Here is an 18,786-nt window from a genome sequence, read left to right on the forward strand (position 1 = left end):
CTACATTTTAAGTTTATCACTAAGAGACAGTAATATTGGCGTTGTTAGGTAAACTAATATTCACCCTTTTAATTTGGTGCAACAACATATTTTAACCAGTTGGAGATAGAAATCTTAATGTGCACATTGAAATCGGAATACATACTTTGCACAGGGTAATTTTCCTACAGGGCTAAATACTATTACATTTTCACAATAGCGTTATTAAACATTATAAAGATCATGATAATACAAAAAACTATTTTAGTACCATGACTTTTAACAATTTTTTTCATGTAGTCATTTTTCTTTTGAATAATGAACATTAACCCTTTTGTTGTTTCCACATATAAAAAGCAAGCCTTATTCCTTTCCTTTTACCTTTAAATGCATTTATTAAAACACTAAGCACAGAAGAGTTACTGAAACATAAAATGTTTTGTCACTTTTTAGAGGGCAGTGATTATTTACCATCAGATCCACAAATGTGCCTATTAGGAAAGCAACAAGAAAGAAAGTCCTTACTTTTTATCCTTTCTCTTTCATCCAAAATAATGAAGCTGTATTTCTAACTTTCAAAATCAGTAGTCTTTAATGCACGTGCCTTCAAACCATGTTGTACTAACTTAAAACCTAGTTGCCTATCTGTAGCTTATGAGCCATGTGTTATGTACTCAGCTGTGTTTTACGACCAGCAGGCGTTAGCTTCTATGCTTTTTCGGGAGAAAAAAAACCTTGCTGTATTCTAATGTAGTCACAGAAACCCCAAAAAGTTAGTAAACCATTCATTACCTCCGTCTGCTCTGACAGACAGCTTCCTTCGGACAGACAGCTTTGAGCAGCTGTTAAAAGCTCTCTTTCTGGCGCCGGGAATGAGCACAGTTCATTCTATTTAAAACCCAGGCATTCCAAGCCAGTCAAAATCTATTGTTTTGCAGTGTTGTATAAGAAGGAGGCTTTTATTTTAGCAGCAACCAATTACTTAGATAACGTGAATGCATTTAAATATTTAATATAATTTATCTAAGGATAATGCTGTAACATTTTGTATGGAGTCCTAGTTGTGTAAAACACACAAATTTGTTTTTTTTTCTTTCTGTGAGGCCTATATTTTTCCTATTGATTTTTTATTCTATTTTTTTTTAACCATTTTGGTGATATAGTAAATGTGTGTGCGCACATCTATACTTTGTTACTGCTTTACTTCTAATAGTAGCGTGCAGCCACTTAACATATGTTATATCATTCATTCTTTGAATTTTAAAGTGTAATTCTTCCAATGGCATCTGTAGAACACAATGACGACAACAAACCAAATTGAGCTCATTCCAGGCATTTTCAAGAAGGGACCACACACTCCTAACACACAACACAGCTTGCTAAGGCAAGCTATTCTTACACGAAGAGCATAGTCGCTACTCATGCAAACAAGTACTTCACAAGCATCACCACCGGTGTCAGTCCACAAACCATATAGACTCAAACAAACAATCAACCCACAAATCAACAATAAGGACAAAAACAAGAGGCAGCCTACAGACTGTACTCAAACCAAACCATCTGTAGAAACCAATTGTAAATCATATTTACAAACGAAAGAGCTCTCAAAAATAATACAGAGACTGCACCAAGACAAGTAAAAAGCCCAAAGACTGTTTCAATTTCAAGAAGACAGGCTCTAGCCTCAGACCTTTTCCAAAATACACCATATTACCAGTTGGGTTGGCAGAACACTCAAAAGCGCTCCGTATCACCACTTACGAATTTTACTAACTGCGTAGATCAGGATCATTTTTTGGTGTATTTGTTCCACAGTGTACTATATATTATGGAAGAAATAACGTATTTAATGTACATAAACCTGTTAGTTGTCCCCTCTAGGGGATCCGGCTGAGTACTTTCTAAATCACTATTGGTACAACCAAGACAGCAACACATTCTACGAAGTGTGCTAGGAGCTGGCATGCCAAAAATATTACCATGCGATATAATATTATAGTCAAATCGTATTTATCCTGAGAATAATCAAAAAGTAGAGAAACATCTCCTCATTACCTGCCTTTATTTGCCGCAGCATACAAACAAACAAACCAGAATCTTGACCAAGCTAATCCAAAACAAGCGTGTCGCTATAGCGACCTTACCAAACTAAAGTCTCCAACCTCCACCTGACAAGCTCTGGGTGAACTAACGGTTGTCACAAGATACGCACGCCAAAGAAGATCTCAGTTGGGACCGGCCATCACCTGGAGGATCAGATCGAGAAAACCGAGAATCACGTCGGTCTGCAAAGACAAAAGGGTCTCCTCATGCAGTGTACCTCCTAAGTGGATTCCTGCCCTCCATCACGACCGCACTTTTGGATGGTAGCGTCTCCGATGAACCCCACGTTCAGGCCGCAATTTGTGGAATAGAAAGCCTCTTTAGGGGCTCACTGATCCACCGGTCCTTAAACCAAAAAAGAAGAGATTGGCACGGATGCTGGAATATCAAAACAAGGTATTTATTATTCACTGATGAGTGGGACTACATCGATACATCACCCTCGGGAACTGTATGAGGTAGTACCAGGAGTACAAAAACCAGGGGTCTTTTATACAAATGAGTTGCATTGTCAGCATGAGATGAAGGGGAGGTACTGGTACATACAAGAATAGTTATTGACTAACATGGGCATGCAAATATGTCTTGGTGAGCAAAGTGGGAGGGGAAACATTTCATCTTACATCAGTAAAAACAGCCTGACAGTTATATTCTAAGACAGATGCATTCTAGCAGCTACAGACCTTACTGAGCATGCGCAATGCTGTGGCTCAGTGCTCAAAGAGTTAATTATAGTTGATGACTCAAGCAAAATACAACGGCAGGCAACAGTGAAGAAGAAAGAAGCATATGGCTAACTAAAATGGCTGCCACAACCAAAATGGCTTCAGCTCATGCTAACAGCGATTTCTGCTAGTTTCCACACTGTGAACCTCCTCCCATTATTACATATTTTTTTACTTTTTTTTGGAACTCTGTTATTTTTTTAACCTTTCTGTGGTGTGGGAATCCCACCCATTGTGGGTGAACTCTCACCCACTGTAATGCTGTGTAAAAAGTATTTGAGCGGTAACCTCGAGTCCACCTGTAAAGAGGGGTAAGGAACTCTGAACATGTTGCTTGTGACACATGCACACATGTTTCAGGGGGAGTGAAGAAGAATGTTGTCTGACTCAGTCTGGCATCTACACAGCAGAAGCACAGTGGCTAATGGGGTGCAAACTAAATTCAATTCAATTTAAGACTAAAGGAAGTGTGCAATTCCTCTTGGGTGAAGTGTATCATGGGTAATATTTTCACTTTATGTTTACATTGTGTTTAAACTGTAGCTCTAGACTGGAATAGGGTACAAGGACCATAAACACTGCCATGTAGAGTGGTCACTGGTTAGAGGCGGCAGACCCGGAAGCAGAGAACGGCCCGGGACCAGGGTTCAATTCCCGACGCAGCAGGGTCGTGGACCAAGGTCAGCGGACTCGATAATTCTCGCCTCGGTGCCTACTCTAACCAGGGATCACACTCGGCAACTCTGGGCATTAGCTTGCCTCATCTCTACAACGGCCCCCCACATTTGCCGGGGATGCCTGGTTTTACCTTGGAGATACCCAGTAGGGACCATCTCACAGGGATAGCCAGGACGGGTTCCCCAGTGGTCTACAACGCCACAACACCTCAGGGCAGCAGTGTGCTTTACAAGCATACATACATACATACATACATACATACATACATACATACATACATACATGTACATCACTTTCTGTGCCACGAATCCAGATAGAAGGCCATATTTGACATAGCTGAATAGAGTTTATGAACGAGAATATTTGTTTTTGCCAGATATTAATGTAATTCACATATTGCTCTGCCTTACACAGAGAATTAATATACTGCATCAGTAAGCAGATTAATAGGCCCATTCCAAATGGAATTAAGAATGCCGAAGATGGCTATCGCAACTTATTAGAGCTCCTTCCTGCTCTCCAGATATCTTGTATAATCCTTACCCTAGTTGGCCCAACCATCTGTATCGAGGCACCACCCCTTTGCTTGGTGACGGACTGATTGAGTGGCGGCCCCTGGCATGGTCCGAGGCACCTCCTGGCTGCCCTCCAGTGAAGAGGCATGATTGGATGTGGAGGTACCCTACAGTGTGTCCTCCAGATCCCGGAGTGCTTGGCTGCCGATGAGGGATAGAAGAGTGCTGTGCTGGAACTGCAGGGGAGAGCTGGAGGGGCAGTGAGCAGTGGACGGCTTCTGCGGTTGGACGGCGTTGGAGACCTTTGTACGGGCTGCTGGGCTTACAGTAACTTGCCTTCGACGGGGGCTGCTGCAAAAAGTTGGAGAGGCTGAACAGAGGTGTGATCCAGACATGTAGGGGCGGACACGGGCACCTGATATTCAGTCTGTCCTGTCGTTCAATGAGGCTACAGCTATGTACCTTTATGAGGGACTGTTGGACATAGTTGGTGGGGCTGCGCAGTGGTGAGCTGGCCTGGATTTCCAGCTATCTAACATACTGCTGCTCGTGCTCGTTGTGGTGTAGATACATTCTCCCCCTTGACTGGAGGCTTAGTTTTACTTGGACTGCCTTTTAAAGCGTGTCATGGTCTTTGCTCCTTGAGATAGCTGGTCTGCTTGTTGGTGGCCAGGCATGGTTAGTGGGCTGAACCCTGTCCCTGACAACTGGTGGCCACTGGGATACTCCAGAGCTTCCAGCTTGGGAAGGACAAGGGCAAGAGGGCCACAACGCAGTGGGAGATTCGACAAGTATACTAGAGCCCTTGAGGCTTAGCGGGACACAGTACTCGACAAGGTTGTTCATCAAGGACAGGCAGCTGGAGAGGCCTCTTCTGTGATGAAACTTCAGGCCATTTCTGAGTCCAGGGAAGCGCCAAAGGCGCAGATAGGGGAAGTGGATGTTATGGTCTCCTTACTGACCCTAGATCCCTCACTCCAACCTCTCCTCCTGTTTTGTGCTAGAAAGAGCTCATAAGATATTGGTCCTCAAGCCTCCTCCAGGGGCCCCTCCCCATCGTGTCATAATGTGAGTATTGAAATACTTAGATAGGGACATCATCCTTAAAATGGCTGGACAAACCCCGAAACTGAAATGTGAAAAGGCAAAAGTCATGATCTTTCCTGATTGGTGAAACAGAAACTGCAGGCTATGGATCTTAACTATGTGCAACTGTTCTCAGCCAAACTGAAAGAGCTGCTTGAAAGGATAGCCTTTCTCTTTCAGACCCTCATAAGCAGGGGGAGTTAGTGGAGGAACGTAAGCTGACATCCACCAGGAAGAGGATGAGGAGGCCGATGTAGGGCATGGGTCTGTCGATGACCGACCCTTTGCTGACACCCAGGGCCCAAAACTCAGGAGATTCCGTGGAGCCAGATTCAGCACCAGCTAAGATGAGTTGCCTCAAAGGCATTTGGATCCAGCTTGAACACTTTTAGTTGCATACAGCATTTTGTCTGCATTTACGGGACTGATAAAGTGCTAAGTGTTTTAAGGATACCACTATGTTCACTACTGTCTAATGGTGGGGAACTCTGGTAGATATTATTACCCCAATCCTGCTAATTCATGTTGTTTTTTGAGGTGACAGATATTTCCAGGGTGAATTATGGGGGATGGGGTGTTAGGTTTAAGTATTGCTGTTATTTGTTTTATTTCCTGTAATCTGGAGGTATTACACTGCTTTTTACAAGGAGCGATACAATGCCTACCATGTGACATCTGCTTTACGTGCTTCAAGCAGTAAGATTATTTCTTGGAATATTAATGGCCTCAATAATAAATTGAAGAGGGTGGCAATCCTACAATCTGCTCGGAATGGGCACCTGCAGCCCTTATGTTACAAGAGATACATCTAGTGGGCACAAACTGACTCTTTCAGGCAGGTTTGCTTATTCCAGAGTATACCACGCTGGATTCACTTGAAGCTCGACGGAGGCTGCTACTCTATCGTGTCAAACCTTCCCATTGGAAGTGAAAGAGGAGTATCATGGTTCTTTGGGCCACTGGGTTCCAATATCTGAACAACTGGAGGGCAGAGTGTGGAATATAGTGAATGTACACCTGCCATAGCCCTTCATCGAAGACACCGTACAAGGTCTCTCCATCATTACTCTGAAACTCCCCTTGGGTTAAGATGGAGGTGGTGAGGGATTTTAATACAGTAATTTACCCTGACCTGGATACTTCTGGCTCCCCTAGGCACACTTGGATGAAATCACTGGGGCTGTGGGTGTAGTCGATGGGGCTTAGTGATGTATGGAGAATGTATGGCTTCGGAATCCCAACAGGCTTGCATTCCCATATTATTCATATGCCGATAACACTCAATCAAGAATAGACTATTTTTTTACTCTCGCAGATGACGTCTGTGATATCAGCAGTGCTAGTATACTACCCGGGTGTCTTTCTGATCACTCTCCAGTGGAAACAACGTTACCTGATGTACGAGTAGGCTGGGTTGGGGGTTCAAGGTTTAGTGGTGGCTCCTACATCAGATTGAGTTTGTTAAAGAATTAAATGAGAAAATTGCCTTGTTCTTTAAGCACAGCACTCCTCTTCAATTGTCCTATGGGAGGCACTCAAGGCGGTTATAAGGGGTAGGATAATATCATAGAGGGTCAAATTAAAACGAAGTAGACTACAGGAGGTCGACAAGCTTGAGTGACAAATAGCAGAGGTTGGGTGGGAAAAGTAACTTACTGGTTGGCAAACAGAGGTCAGGCTGATCTCGCAAATAGAAGACATTAGGTCTGGTGTGGCAGCAGACTCCCTGAGTATTGCTAATGTTTTGCCAGGTACTAGACAACATTCTATGCCAAGAGGGACCCTGATGACCTTAAAAAGCAAAGGTGCATGTTGCATGATCTTCCATTGACCAATTTACCCAAAGACGGAAAAAAAACATGGATCTCCTTATGTCGGAGGAAGAACTTAGGTCTGCTACGGTGCACATGCCTGTTGGGAACAGCCCCGGGCCAAATGGCTTCTTAAATGAATTCTTTAAGACCTAAGCCTCAGCCCTTATTCCCCACAAATGTGGAATTCTTGAGTAGGCACTTCTGAAGTGAACCCTTTCGCATGACCTACATGCGCCACAATAGTTGGTATACTAGTTAACTGGACCTCCCCCCTACAGAATGCACCTCTTATCCTCCAATTTCCTTGATCAATGATGAAGCAAACATTTTTGCTAAAGTATTAGCAAAACGGTTGGCCAAGGAGATAGGCTCCCTGGTCTATTTACTTTATGCCTAAGAGGGGTACCAGACATCGTATATGGAGACTGGAGATTGCCATGGTGCATGAGGCACAGCATGGAGTTCCGGCTGCCGTATTTTTACTAGACTTCAAAAAGGTATTTGACTCTGCGGGTTGCCTTGCTAAAGAAGGTGCATTCTGGCATCCTACATGAAACTATGATATTCTTCTACCTGGGTTAGAGTCCAGATCAATGGGGTGTTGTCAGAACGCTGTGACATTCAGAGAGGTACAAGGCAGGAATGTCCTCTGTCCCCACTGTTATTTGCTTTTGCTAATGAGCCGCTTTCAACATGGGTCAGATTAGATGCTCAATATTGGGGTATCTTCTGGAATGGGGGTCATGAGGACTGTATTGCCTATCATGCGGATGATATTTGACTCTACATCGAACAACCTGCCCTCACCATTCCTAGAATTCGTTAGGTGATCTCTTTTGGGGGGCCTTGGGACTATGTGTTGATTGGGAGAAATCTGTTGTTGTTCCCTTGGGTGGTGAGTTGTACTTCGGCCACTGGGGATTTGGAGACGCTCCTTTGGTGCAGTCAGAATTCAAATATCTTAGGATTCACAACAAACCCACGTAGGAGCTGGGAGCTGAATGCTTTCCCTCTTCTGACCAAAATTAGATCTCACATAAAAAGATGACTGAGCTACCCCAGTGTCTTTATGTACTACAAGATTACCCCTTTCCTCTCCCTGATGGTTTCTCCACCAAACTGCAATATGAAATTATAAGATACCTCTAGGCAGGGTGTCTCTAGGTCTCCTTTATCAAATTAATTCAATGTCCCTTCAATGGTGGCCTAGAAATTGCAAATATTACACTCTATAACCGTGCATCTCAGTCAATATCTATAAATGATTGCCTCTTTGCTGACAAGTTAGATTGCACTATTTAATTTAACAAAGATGTCCCCTCAACTTCTGTCAATAACGTATCATGGACTGGTCCCTAAGTCCCTCCCGCTGGTCATGAAGATCCCCCTGGACAGTTGGCACAGGGCATTGAAGGGAATGGGCTGGTGCACACGTATTACCAGTGAGACGCCATATGGTAAGGTACTTGATTATCATCTGTGTAGGGATTTTCACCATGTGAGAGATCTGGGAGAGGAGAGCTTTGAGGTCCTTCGATCAGCTGAAAGAGGACTTCGACTTCCATAACTCACAATTTTTCTGATAGCTGCACCTTAGGCATGCCTTAGAGGATCAAATGATGGTTGTGACAGAACTACACGACTTTTACTCGCTTGAATACAAGCTAACTTTGGGTAGAATTGAGGCTGCAGGTATCTCCTTGGTATACAGTGTGCTGATCCACTAAACTCCCTATGAGACGAATGGGAACAGGACTTAGGTGGACTGGAGGAGGAACATTGAGTGGAGGCCAAAATAGCAGACAATTATTTAATTATCTCATCTTGCCTCTGTCTGATACACTTTATCTATTGCACACCATCCTGGTTCCATAAGATGGGGAGAGGCGCGGACGGCCTGTGCCTCACGTGTCAATTGACGGAAGAATCCTTCTTCCATGTAGTGTGGGATTGCACAATAATTCAGGCATACTGGTAAGAGGATATATGCTACACTTGGACAGGCCATAGGGATGCTCCTGGCTCTAAATCTACAGACGTATTGTTTGGCATCTTGCTAGATGTTATGTTAAAGATACTTCTAAAGCGCACGCACACCATACGGTTTCATGGTGCTGGAGTCCAAGGGACACTACCGCTAAGTGAATAATTCATACGCTTGATGGAACAGCCAGATCTTTAAAAAGTTTCCTGAATTGATAATAAGATGTCAGCGATCTGATTTCCAGAGGGAGAGAGTTCCAAAACTGAGGGGCCAATACAGCGAATCTTAGTCCCCCAGTTTCTTGCGTTTAAAGGATGGAATTGCCAGAAAATTAAGATGGGAAGACCTGAGAGCCTGAGAAGGGAAGTATTGCTGTACCGAGAAAAAACAAACTACTGGCATTTGCCATGAAGTGCTTTAAAGGTGATGCATCCCAGCTTAAATGCGCTGCGTTTGACTACCGGGAGCCAGTGTAGTCTTCTCATCAACGGGGTGACATGGAGCCATTTAGGCTGGTGGTAGATTAATCTGGCAGCCTGATTTTCCACCAGTTGTAGTCTTTTTGATTGTATGCTGGTATACCAAAGTAGAGTGAGTTGGCGTAGTCAATATGAGAAATGACTAAGGTCAATACTACTTGGGTCAGGGCTTCAGTGGTAAGGAATCTACTAATCTTCCTGATCATGCGTAGCTGAAAGAAACAGCAAGAAACCACTGTCCCAATCTCGGATTTCATAGACAGATCACTGTAAATTTTGATACCCAGGTTTTTAGTTGAACTGGTGGGGAGAGGGGAGGGGGGGATTTCCCAGTTCAGTCAGCCAGAAGTTAGAGTTCCAGGGGTTTGATGGCCCTCCGATTAGGATCAGTCCTGATTTATCTGGCTTTAGTTTCAGGTGGTTAATGTTCATCCAGCTGTTTATGTGTTGCATGGTGGATTGGAAGTTAGAGACAGAGGCCGCCGAATTGTCAATGTCAAAGATCAGTTGGAGATCGATGGCATAGTTGACGATGCAAACCTTCCTCTGGCCTAGGGAGTGGGTGAGGGGGAGTAAGTATAGGTTAAAAAGATGCGGTGAGAGGGAGGAACCCTGCGGCACCCCACATATCAATTTAATCCTAGGGGAGGAGAAATGGGCAAGGCGTACAGCTTGAGAGCGAACCTCTAGAAAGGATAAGAGTCACTTAAGAGCCAGGCCTTGTATCCCAGCGTCACTGACACGGTCAGCCAGAAGTTCATGGTTGACCGTGTTGAATGCTGCAGAGAGATCGCGAAGTACCAGGGCCTGCGTGGTTCCCCTATCGACCCCTTTCCTTACTAGGACTGTCAAAATGACAGCCTCTGTAGAATGGGAGGGGCGGAAGCCCGCCTGGTGGGCGTCAAGGTAATGGGATTGTTCAATAAAAGAGCTGAGGCATTTTGCCACGTAGGCTTCTAGGACCTTGGCTAGAAAGGGAAGTAGGGAAATGGGGCAATAGTTTGTAAGAGCTAAAGGGTCGGCCCCTATCTTCTTCAAGATGGTAACAATTTCCGCTTCTTTAAATACATTAGGGACAGTGCCCTGAGTAAGGGAGTTGTTCAGAAGCACAAGAGGGGGTTCCGGACATGTGAGGAAGGCTTCCCTTAATATGTACGGAGGGCAGCAATCCATTGGAGATCCAGATTTAACTTTCCTTAGTAGCTTTGAGAAGGCTTTGCCCGGTGATGCGAGGAAACTGCTCCAGAGAGTGAGGGTTCCTGCGCATAGATGGTTGAGATTTAGGGGTGTAGGGGGCATTAGCAGGTATGCTAGTCTTGATGGTGATTTCTTTTCATTTTTTATTTTATTTTTTTATTTTTTGAGAATTGATTGACACAGTATACAAACAAATAAATATCATCCAACATTAAAAAATGGATCCTCAGAATCGATTGAAGCCTTAAAAGAGAGAAACATCATATATACACAATCATACAAATACAAATACAGATTATACAGTGATCAAAAAAAATGAGTATATATAAAAAAAACAATTAAAAAAAACGTTATATACATCAATATACGGTACAGCACTATATTGATTACTGATACAGCCTAGTGGCCCTCCATTTATCCACGGGTGTCCAGTTCTTTAGACCCATCTCACGTGTTTTTCTGCCCTTAAGCTCGTAGAGGACAGCCTCTAAATTATGTATGCCTAGAAGTCTGGTCAGCCACATCTGGAAAGATGGTGCCACCGTATTTTTCCAGGCGGCGGAGATGAGAATACGGAGTACTGCTACTGAGATAAAAAACAGGGCCTCCGTCTCAGCTTTTAAGGCCAGCTTGCTTTCGCAGTCTAGAATCATCAGTGTTGGGGATAGACTTATCTTAATATCTAGCAGCCCCTCCCAAAATACCTCAATCTCACTTTTAATCATTCTGAGTTTTTCTCACTGATAAAACATGTGTATAAGATCCACTGGTCCCTCCAAGCACCTAGGGCATCTGTTTTCCTCCCTCTTCCCCCATTCAAATAGAGGGTGTATAATATAGATTAAAAAGCGTTTTAAAATGTTGCGCTTTTAGGTTAGAGGATCATAAGAATCTTTTATCCAGCTGTAGTGCTCTATCCAGGTCTACATCCGGGTCTTCCAATTTCGTGGCCCATGAGGCCTCGGTTTTTTCCATATCATCCTGAATTTCCTCCATTAATGTTCTATATATGCCTTTGACTTTGCGCCCTCCTCCCATCAGATAATCCAATATACTACATCTTTTGCCTAGAATGATACGTGGCCTCTTAGATTTTATTGTGTGGGAAACTTGAGCATACATAAATTCTTGATTGCCTAGCAGAGGATATATCTGTTGAAGATCTTCTAAGGGTCTAATCTCTTCCCTGACCATGATGTCCCCCACTGTCAGGATACCTTGTCATTCCCAGTGTTTCCACATACCATCACTGCATAAATTTGGGAACAACCCTGAATTCCACAGGGGTGTATGGTGGTTATACCTAGGGATTCCCAAACATTTCTGTACTGCCATCCAGACCCCCAGATACTTTCTATTGTCTTGTATCTCATTTTCTTATAATAACGTCGCTCTGTCCTTCTCAATAATACCCCGATTGCCTCCCTTCCTAATATTAATTCATATATTGACGGGGAGTTGTCATATCTATAGGAAGAATTTGGTTCATTCACGGCAGGGTCGAATAAGACTGCCATTTGAGTTAATAGGCTGGTCCAATGATAATATCTTATGTTGGGTATCCCCAAGCCTTCTCTTTCCTGCGGCAGTGACATACATTTTAAGGATCTTCTAACCTTTCTGTATTGCCATAAAAAATTCATAAATATAGCTTCTATTGATTTAATACGTTTTTCTTCTATTAGGATGGGAATAGCCCGAAACATGTATAAAATCTTTGGAAACATTGTCATTTTGAGGACGTTAGCGCATCCTACTATTGACAGATGTAGTGTGTCCATTCTTTTCAGATCTACCTCCATTGATTTCAATATTGGGGTGAAGTTGTCTCTAATGATATGATCAGGTAGAGCATTGATCGTTACCCCTAAATATACAGCCGAATCGACGAACCTCAGATCCGATTAAGCTATATTCTGGGAGCAGAGCACTTGGGTCTTTTCTTCATTTAGACGATAACCTGAATACCTCCCAAATGACTCGGTGATATCAACCAAGGCCCGGAGAGCTGCATCCGGTTCTACGGAGATAACTGCGAAATCATCAGCATATGCCAAGATTTTGGTTTCAAAGCCCTTTGTGATTACTGGTTTAATTATTAAGTTAACCATTATCCTCTGTATCAAGGGATCAATGTAGAGAGCAAACAGAATGGGTGAACAGGGGCACCCCTGCCGTGTCCCTCTTGTTATATACATCTTATCTGAGCTTTCCCCCATCATTTGGATCTTAGCAACTGGATCTGAATACATCGCTTGGATAGCCTTCCGAATTCTTGGTCCAAACCCTCTTCCCTCCAGCACTCCCCACAGATAATCCCACCTGACACGATCGAATGCTTTCTCCGCGTCAAGGAGGATCATTGCCATCCCCCCTCCCACGCAGCATGGATATCAAACAGAGTGATTGCTCGTCTTATATGATCAGTGGTACCACGGCCTGGGATGAAACCATGCTGCCAGGGAGAGACGAGACTCTAAATGATCCTCCCCAACCGGATTGCCAGAATTTTTGCATACATTTTATTATCCATATTTATAAGGGATATAGGTCTATAGGAGCCAGGATTTTCTTTTGGTTTCCCCTTCTTATGAAACACCACTATATTCGTATTTCTCCATGATTCAGGTATGTTCAATCAATCAATCAGTGACACTTATAAAGCGCGCTACATACCCGTAGGGTCTCAAGGCGCTGGGGGGTGGGGGGGTGCCGCTACTGCTCGAACAGCCAGGTCTTCAGCTTCTTCCTGAAGGAGAGGTGGTCTTGGGTCAGGCGCAGGTCGGACGGGAGGGAGTTCCAGGTCTTGGCGGCCAGGTAGGAGAAGGACCTTCCTCCTGTAGTCGCTCTTCGGATGCGGGGGACGGCGGCGAGGGCGTGGTTGGCTGATCGGAGGTGGCGTTTGGGAGCGTAGAAGTTGACTCGGCTGTTGAGGTAGCTCGGGCCTTGGTCGTGTAGGGCTTTGTGTGCGTGGGTGAGGAGGCGGAAGGTGATTCTCTTGTTGACGGGGAGCCAGTGAAGGTCTCTCAGATGTCCGGAGATGTGGCTGGATCGTGGGATGTCGAGGATGAGTCTGGCTGAGGCGTTTTGGATCCGCTGGAGTCTCTTCTGGAGCTTGGCGGTGGTCCCGGCGTAGAGGGCGTTGCCGTAGTCCAGTCGTCTGGTGACGAGGGCCTGGGTGACGGTCTTCCTGGTCTCTGTGGGGATCCACCAGAAGATCTTCCGTAGCATGCGTAGGATGTTGAAGCACGCCGAGGAGACGCTGTTGACTTGCCTGGTCATGGAGAGGGAGGAGTCCAGGATGAAGCCCAGGTTTCGTGCATGGTCTGTCGGTTTGGGTGCGGTGCCCAGGGCGGGAGGCCACCAGGAGTCGTCCCAGGCGGAGGGTGAGGAGCCCAGGATGAGGACCTCCGTCTTGTCCGAGTTCAGTTTCAGGCGGCTGGTCGTCATCCACTCAGCTACCTCTTTCATCCCTTCGTGCAGGTTGGCTCTGGCGGCGGCGGGGTCGTTGGTCAGGGAGAGGATCAGCTGGGTGTCGTCGGCGTAGGAGATTATGCTGAGGTGGTGTTTGCGTACGATGGCCGCGAGGGGGCTCATGTAGACGTTGAAGAGGGTGGGGCTCAGGGATGATCCTTGGGGGACGCCGCAGATGACTTCGGAGGCCTCTGACTTGTACGGTGGTAGGCGGACTCTCTGTGTTCTTCCGTCGAGGAAGGAGATGATCCATTCCAGCGCCTTGTCCTGGATTCCGATGTTGCTGAGGCGCCGTACTAGGGTGCGGTGGCAGACCGTGTCGAATGCCGCGGAGAGGTCTAGGAGGATGAGGGCCGCTGTTTCTCCATTGTCCATCAGGGCTCGGATGTCATCGGTGGCGGCGATGAGGGCGGTCTCGGTGCTGTGTTTGGCTCGGAAGCCGGACTGTGAGGGGTCGAGGGATCCGTTCGTCTCGAGGAAGGCGGCCATCTGCTTGTTGACGGTCTTCTCGATGACTTTGGCTGGAAACGGGAGAAGCGAGATGGGGCGGTAATTCTTGAGGTCGGTGGGGTCCGCTGTTGGTTTCTTGAGTAGAGCGCTGAGTTCGGCGTGTTTCCAGCTTTCAGGGAAGATGGCGGTGTCGAAGGAGGTGTTGATGATGTCTCGCAGGTGGGGTGCGATGACAGCGTCGGCCTTGTTGAAGACGTGGTGAGGGCAGGGGTCGGTCGGTGATCCGGAGTGGATGGAGTTCATCGTGCGGATGGTGTCTTCGGTGCTGATCGGGGTCCAGGCGTGGAGGGTGGTGGTGGGGGGGGGTGGCTGGTCGGTCGTGGTGTGCGTTGGTTGGTTGTTGAAACTGCTGTGTATGTCCGTGATCTTGTTGTGGAAGTATGAGGTGAGGGAGTTGCAGAGGTCTTGCGATGGGGTGATGTCGTTGTGTCCTGCGCTGGGGTTGGAAAGCTCTTTCACGATGTTGAAGAGTTCCTTGCAGTTGTGTGCGTTGTTGTCCAACCGGTCCTTGAATGCTGTTTTCTTGGCGGCGCGGATCAGCTGGTGGTGTTTCCGGGTGGCAAGTTTGTAGGAGGTCCTGTTGTCCGGTGTCGGTTCCCTTTTCCAGACTTTCTCGAGGGCTCGGCAGTTCTTCTTGGAGCTCTTGAGTTCGTCGGTGAACCATGGGGCCTTCTTGCTGCCGGGTCTGCTAGGCGGGGTCCTCAGCGGGGCGAGTTCGTCCGCGCAGTTGCTGATCCACTTCGTGAGGTTGTCGGCGGCCTGGCTGGGGTTCGCTGAGCTGGCAGGAGGGTGTTGGCTCAGGGAGGTGGCGAGCTGGTCTGCTGTGATCTTGTTCCAGCTTCTGCGGGCGGTCTGTTGCTGGTGTTGGTGGGTCGTCGTTCTCTTGAAGGTGAAGTGGACGCAGCTGTGGTCCGTCCATTGAAGCTCTGTGGCGTGGCTGAAGTCGATGTCTGTGCTGGATGAGAAGACGGCGTCGAGTGTGTGTCCGGCGAGGTGGGTGGGGGTGGACACCAGTTGCTTGAGTCCCAGGTTGGCGAGGTTGTCGAGCAGGGTGCTGGTGTTGTGGTCGTTGTTGTTCTCCAGATGGAAGTTGAGGTCTCCCAGGAGGATGTAGTCAGCGGAGGGGAGGGCATGCGGGCTGATGAAGTCGGCGATGTCCTCGCTGAATTGCGTGCGTGGTCCAGGGGGTCGGTAGATCAGGGTGCCTCTGAGGGTGGTGTTCGGGTTGGTGTGGATCTGGAAATGCAGGTGTTCGGCGCTGGTCAGGGTGTTGTCGGTGCTGGTCGTGAGACGGATGGTGTTCCTGTGGATGATGGCGATGCCTCCTCCCATCTGGTTGGCGTTTCGGTCCCTCCGGACGATCTTGTAGCCCTCTGGGATAGCGATGGCGATGTCGGGAGCTGAAGAGGCGTTCATCCAGGTCTCCGTGAGGAAGGCAACGTCAGGGGCTGTGGCGTCTAGGAGGTTCCAGAGTTCGATGGCGTGTCTGTGGACGGAGCGGGTGTTGAGCAGGATGCACTTGAGGTGGGTGCTGCTGGAGTTCGACTTGGCGGGTGCTGGTGCGGGGCTGGTCCGGATGCAGGAGAACTTGCAGGCGTGGCAGCTGAAAGGTCCGTGGGTGCGTCTTGGAGTGGCTTGGTGGCATTCTGGGAGTCGGCCGGTGTTGAGAGCGATGAGGGTGGCGGCTGAGTACGTCAGGTGGGTAGGTCGAGGTCTTCGAGGTCCAGGGGTCCTGGCGCTGGTCGCGATCCGGTCGCGGACGGGCGCAGACGGGCTTACCTTTGGCGCGCCTTCGGCGCACAATCGGCGCGCCCACTGCGCGTGACCGCTGCGCGTGACCGCTGCGCGTTCGCACGGTCGCCATTTAAGGCGAAGTGCGCGGGTGGGCGGAGCAGCTGGGAGGCGGGAGCGGGGAGGGTTACAGAAGACAAAAAAGGGGCGGGGACAAGCGGCGGTGGCGGGAAGGGAGGGCGGGGGGCGGCGCGGTAGGCGGACAACAAGGAAGGAGAGCAAACACGGGGAAAATGCAAATACAATGAAACAGGCACAAATAAACGCAAAAACAGGGGAAAAAGAGAGAGTTAAACCAAGTTAAACCAAGCAAGCACAAAAAACCGTCAAAACAAGGGCAAAAACACTCGCAGCGGCGGCAGCCGGCAAACGAGGCAGCAGCGAGGCAGAGGGCAGGCAAGGGGCACACGCAGCAGCTGGTGGCCGTGCGGCGCGGGGGTGTCCCACAAGTGGGTCACCTCCCACAAGTGGGTCACGTTACCCGTGTTTATTATCCCATTAAACAAATCAAGAAGCAATGGGGCTGTTTCCTCTAATACCTTTTTATATACTTCTAAGGGTATCCCATCTGGCCCCGCCGCCTTACCTAATGCTAGGTCTTGTATGGCTCCCATTAATTTATCCAGAGTGATATCCTTTTCCAATATTTCCCTATTCCCCGATTCAATTTAATTCCTGCCTCCCCCAGCTCTCCTGATGGTATCTCTGCGGTTAATTCCTCCTGATATAGTGTTTGATAGTAACTTTTAAAAACATTCAGAATTTCCGGTGGTTCAACATAATCCTGACCCTGCTCTACGATGCGGGTTATAACATTTTTAGAGTCAACCTGTCTAATACGAAGTGCCAGCGCCCTTCCCGCCTGTTCACCTGTCTCGTAGAGGCTACCTCTCTGCGCTTGATATTCGGAGGCTGCTTTCTTTGCCATTTGTTTGTGTATTTCAGCTTTGATAGAGCTGACTCTTGCTTGACTTTCTGTCCCCTCTCTACCCTGTGATATATCTTTCTCATGTCGTTCCTCAGCTTCTACCAATTTATTCACTAGTTGTTCCCTCTCTAAACGGATCTTTTTCCAAGATTGGGCAGCGTAGCTGATGGTCTCACCCCTTAATGCTGCTTTATAGCTATCCCAGACAGTGTTTTGTGATGCGCTAAACCTATTTGCATCTAAATACCCCTGGGACCAGATCTTAATATGCTCCACATATGCATTATCTGCTATTAACTTTCTATCAAAAGTCCAGGGCCTGTGCTTCTTAACTGGCCTAGGGGAATCCAGAATCAGGGTTAGTGGGTTGTGATCTAAAATTATTTTTGGTAGTTTCCGAATTTTTGCCTTACTAAGTCATGTAGTGGAGACCAAAAATAATCCAATTTGGTATACTTCTGGAACGGACATGAGAAGTATGTAAACCCCGGATTCCCTGGTTCCTTATTCCCCCACACATCACTTAACCCATGCGATTGCATCATGGAGCAGGAAGCACGGAAAACCCTGGGTTTACGACCAGCATATGGAGTTTCCCCCCCAAAATCTGCTGCAATATTCAAATCCCGCCAGACCACGATAGGGGCAGGCCACCCAATCAATTCCTTCTCCATGCATACGAAAACCTCAGGTTCGTCCTGATTTGACCCATATATCCTGCAGATGGTGATACCTATATTCATCTCACACAGTGCCCATCTGCCCATAGCATCTGCCATAAAGCGCTTTTCCCCGCCTAAACCAACCTTCCCTATGATAGCCACCCCCCTTACTGTTGAGGTCTGAGAGGAGCAAGAAAGAATCTCATATCCACTTAAGTTCAACCAATGTTTTTTCCCCCATGGTAGATGCGTTTCTTGTAAGCACAAGATGTCCATCTGTTCAGATTTTACAAATTCAGCCAGTCTTCCCTTTTTTTCCAATCATTTAGGCCCCCGACGTTCAAAGAGCAAATCCTAAGTTTGGACATTCTTCTGTTTACGTTCTACCTCCTTTTTAGCCCACATAAGTTGAATGATGAGAACATATTTGAAACATAGATCACGTTTCATATGCCAGATTAAATTTACATTTGTGTCAAGAATTCTCTTTTTTGCATTTTCTCCCCTCCACCAAGACACCCTCCCTCCCCCAACCCCCCCCCAATCCCCATCTCCACCCCTTCAACCCCCTCCTCCCCCCTCTGCCCCCTGTACCCCCTGAACTCTGCACCCTCCCTCGTGAAGGGCTCAGACCTAAGTCTGTGTATGTGATGGTTCGCAGTGATAAACAGTGAGGACTGCCTTAAAGATTACTTCAAAAAACTTGATATCTCTTATTACATTTAATTTCCAACAGCTAGCTGTACTTAACCAACCAATCTTACAATACTATAGGGTACTATAGGATGGACCAAATAATTCACTGACTGCCTAGAGAGTCCAGATATTTCTGCGCTTTTACTTCTGATGTGAAATATTGTG

This window comes from Lissotriton vulgaris, chromosome 7 (assembly GCF_964263255.1).
Source record: "Lissotriton vulgaris chromosome 7, aLisVul1.2, whole genome shotgun sequence".
Lineage (NCBI taxonomy): Eukaryota > Metazoa > Chordata > Amphibia > Caudata > Salamandridae > Lissotriton > Lissotriton vulgaris.